Source organism: Lolium perenne, chromosome 1 (genome assembly GCF_019359855.2).
Source record: "Lolium perenne isolate Kyuss_39 chromosome 1, Kyuss_2.0, whole genome shotgun sequence".
Taxonomy (NCBI): domain Eukaryota; kingdom Viridiplantae; phylum Streptophyta; class Magnoliopsida; order Poales; family Poaceae; genus Lolium; species Lolium perenne.
The window spans coordinates 25,687,795-25,692,612 of NC_067244.2; positions in this window are offsets into that span (position 1 = coordinate 25,687,795).

A 4,818-nucleotide genomic window follows, 5' to 3' on the forward strand; every position below is an offset into this window, starting at 1 on the left:
CGAAGCAGCCCGCGTTGTCGTTGATGAAGTCTGTGTCGAGGACGCGGTCGATGAGCGCGGTGACGACACGCTCGCCGTCGATGGTGAGGAGGCCCGCCCGAATATGTACTCCAGCAAGCGCAGCTGCTGGCCCCACGGTGGGCGCCAACTGTCGTCGTGGCGAACGAGCAGATGCCATGGGATGGCTTGAGTTGGGGCCGAATGTGCGCTAGAGGATTCGGGGGAGGGTTCGTGATAAGATTGGACGAACTTCCGGATGCTTTCCTCAAGAACACAACCAAGGGTAGCGAAACAAGAAGAAGAACACAAGGATGAACTCCGCTCTAGATCTTTCTCTTTATTGCTCTTAGCAAATTACAGGTTTGTGGTTACAGGAACGTAGGTGCTAGGTCGTCCCTCAGATCGTGCCCGTAATGGGGCTACCTCCTCTCCTTATATAGGGGAGAGGTGGCTTACAGAGCAAGAAACCCTAATGGCATCTAAATGGCATCTAATGGCATCTTACAGCATCTTTGACTAGACAAACTACTTTTACAAAGTCACTTTAGTCAAAAAGGGCGGCGCCGGCTTCTTTAACCACAGAGGCTGACGCCCCCGGTTGCTTTTGGCGTCATCCTCCACCTTTGGCGTCAGGGCTTCGCTTAAAGCTACTTTGCTTAGCTCATACTTGTCTTCTAGCTCCTTAGAGAATCTTTGACCAGTCTTGCCGACGTGCTACAGTGACCCTGGTACCGGTTTTCCGGTATCTTTTTACCGGTATCTTTGCTCCGGTGCCTTTACTCCGGTATACCCCTCATGGTATACCGGATTGTTTCATCCAACACTGTTGAACTCAGCCATCATAATCCGGTTTACTCTTCAATCCGGTATCTTATTCTTTTATCCGGTATCTTTGGTTAGAGACGACCATGTCCGGTATCAATATTAAACCGGTATCTTGATGGCTCATACCATCCGGTTTGGCATGCCTTTGGCATACCGGGGGTCATCCCCCCAACAGTTGTGCAGGTTCCACGTTGGCGCCGGAATCCCTGGTGTTGCGCCACACTACACTCCGCCACCAACAACCTTCACGTGTTCCTTGACTCATACTGGTTCGATAAACCTTGGTTTCTTACTGAGGGAAAACTTGCTGCTGTACTCATCATATCTTCCTCTTGGGGTTCCCAACGGACGAGTGCTTTACCGTCACAAGGAAGCTACTTTCTGGCGCCGTTGCAATCCAACTCCCACGTCAACTACGCGCAAGCACACCTCTATCGCCGCCACCCACGAATAAACTTTGCCGCCGGACCCGTAGCAGACGCCACCGCCTACTGCCCCGTCCCGTCATGCTTTTGCCGCGCCGGCTAGCACGCGAGGCTCGCCATGATGCCAGCGACCCCGTGCCGTCCTTACCTTGCCCCTTCGCGCACCGGAGATGCCGCGCCATGCTCGACCTCCACGGGCACCCGCAGCACTCCTCCGATTCTATAAATAGAGCACCCCCGCTCCTCCATTCTTCACACCATCACACTCTCCTCCCGTCTCTGCTTCTCCTCGACCAAAGCTTTAGCCACATCCTCGCCGGAGTAGTGCCAATTTGACGACCGGAGCCCGCCAGTACCCGCGCACATCGTCGTCGACTGGAGCCACCCTGAGCGACGCCAACTGTACCTGGAGCCTCGCCGTCCATGCCAACATCGCCGCGCACCCCTGATACGTCTCCAACGCATCGATAATTTCTTATGTTCCATGCCACATTATTGATGTTATCTACATGTTTTATGCACACTTTATGTCATATTCGTGCATTTTCTGGAACTAACCTATTAACAAGATGCCGAAGTGCCGATTCTTTGTTTTGCAGTTTTTGGTTTCAGAAATCCTAGTAACGAAATATTCTCGGAATTGGACGAAATCAACGCCCAGGGGCCTATTTTTCCACGAAGCTTCCAGAAGTCCGAAGACGAGACGAAGAGGGGCCACGGGGTGGCCAAACCCTAGGGCGGCGCGGCCCCACCCCTGGCCGCGCCGGCCTATGGTGTGGGCCCCCCGTGCCGCCTCTCGACTTGCCCTTCCGCCTACTTAAAGCCTCCGTGACGAAACCCCCAGTACCGAGAGCCACGATACGGAAAACCTTACTGAGACGCCGCCGCCGCCGATCCCATCTCGGGGGATCCAGGAGATCGCCTCCGGCACCCTGCCGGAGAGGGGATTCATCTCCCGGAGGACTCTACGCCGCCATGGTCGCCTCCGGAGTGATGTGTGAGTAGTCTACCCCTGGACTATGGGTCCATAGCTGTAGCTAGATGGTTGTCTTCTCCCCATTGTGCTATCATTGTCGGATCTTGTGAGCTGCCTAACATGATCAAGATCATCTATCTGTAATTCTATATGTTGCGTTTGTTGGGATCCGATGAATAGAGAATACTTGTTATGTTGATTATCAAAGTTATATCTACGTGTTGTTTATGATCTTGCATGCTTTCCGTTACTAGTAGATGCTCTGGCCAAGTAGATGCTTGTAACTCCAAGAGGGAGTACTTATGCTCGATAGTGGGTTCATGCCTGCATTGACACCGGGACAATGTGACAGAAAGTTCTAAGGTTGTGTTGTGCTGTTGCCACTAGGGATAAAACATTGATGCTATGTCTAAGGATGTAGTTGTTGATTACATTACGCACCATACTTAATGCAATTGTCTGTTGCTTTGCAACTTAATACTGGAGGGGTTCGGATGATAACCTGAAGGTGGACTTTTTGGGCATAGATGCAGTTGGATGGCGGTCTATGTACTTTGTCGTAATGCCCAATTAAATCTCACTATACTCATCATGATATGTATGTGCATGGTCATGCTCTCTTTATTTGTCAATTGCCCAACTGTAATTTGTTCACCCAACATGCTGTTCGTCTTATGGGAGAGACACCTCTAGTGAACTGTGGACCCCGGTCCAATTCTCTTTACTGAAATACAATCTACTGCAATACTTGTTCTACTGTTTTCTGCAAACAATCATCTTCCACACAATACGGTTAATCCTTTGTTACAGCAAGCCGGTGAGATTGACAACCTCACTGTTTCGTTGGGGCAAAGTACTTTGGTTGTGTTGTGCAGGTTCCACGTTGGCGACGGAATCCCTGGTGTTGCGCCGCACTACATCCCGCCGCCATCAACCTTCAACGTGCTTCTTGGCTCCTCCTGGTTCGATAAACCTTGGTTTCTTTCTGAGGGAAAACTTGCTGCTGTGCGCATCATACCTTCCTCTTGGGGTTCCCAACGAACGTGTGAATTACACGCCATCAAGCATATTTTCTGGCGCCGTTGCCGGGGAGATCAAGACACGCTGCAAGGGGAGTCTCCACATTGCAATCTCTTTACTTTGTTTTTGTCTTGCTTAGTTTTATTTACTACTTTGTTTGCTGCACTAAATCAAAACACAAAAAAATTAGTTACTTGTTTTACTTTACTTAATATCATGCATGTTTTTATTTCACTAGTTAAGCATAATGGAAAACAACAGAAATATGAGAGATCTTTATGAACTTTATCTTGAATTAGGACATGATGTGTTTGAAGAGAGAATTAAAAAACCCATGGAACTTTATATACATGCTAATGGGAATGTTATTACTATGAATGCTTTGAACACCATTGTTGCTAATGCTATGGAAAATTCTAAGCTTGGGGAAGCTGGCTTTGATGAGCATGATCTTTTTAGTCCCCCAAGCATTGAGGAGAAAATTTTCTTTTATGATTACAATATGCCTCCTATATATGATGATAGCCACTTTGTTGAATTTGCTCCCACTACAACTAATAAAATTGATTATGCTTATGTGGAGAGTAATAATTTTATGCATGAGACTCATGATAAGAATGCTTTATGTGATAGTTATATTGTTGAGTTTGCTCATGATACTACTAAAAGTTATTATGAGAGAGGAAAATATGGTTGTAGAAATTTTCATGTTACTAAAACACCTCTCTATGTGCTGAAATTTTTGAAGCTATACTTGTTTTATCTTCCTATGCTTGTTACTTTGCTTTTCATGAACTTGTTTATTTACAAGATTCCTATGCATAGGAAGCATGTTAGACTTAAATGTGTTTTGAATTTGCCTCTGGATGCTCTCTTTCGCTTCAACTACTATTTCTTATGAGTGCATCATTAAAACTGCTGAGCCCATCTTAATGGCTATAAAGAAAGAACTTCTTGGGAGATAACCCATGTGTTATTTTACCTACAGTACTTTGTTTCTATTTTGTGTCTTGGAAGTTGTTTACTACTGCAGCAACCTCTCCTTATCTTAGTTTTGTGTTTTGTTGTGCCAAGTTAAGCCGTTGATAGAAAAGTAAGTACTAGATTTGGATTACTGCGCAGTTCCAGATTTCTTTGCTGTCACGAATCTGGCTCTACCTCCCTGTAGGTAGCTCAGAAAATTAAGCCAATTTACGTGCATGATCCTCAGATATGTACGCAACTTTCATTCAATTTGAGCATTTTCATTTGAGCAAGTCTGGTGCCATTTTAAAATTCGTCAATACGAACTGTTCTGTTTTGACAGATTCTGCCTTTTATTTCGCATTGCCTCTTTTGCTATGATTGGATGAATTTCTTTGATCCACTAATGTCCAGTAGCATTATGCAATGTCCAGAAGTGTTAAGAATGATTGTGTCACCTCTGAATATGTCAATTTATATTGTGCACTAACCCTCTAATGAGTTGTTTCGAGTTTGGTGTGGAGGAAGTTTTCAAGGATCAAGAGAGGAGTATGATGCAACATGATCAAGGAGAGTGAAAGCTCTAAGCTTGGAGATGTCCCGGTGGTT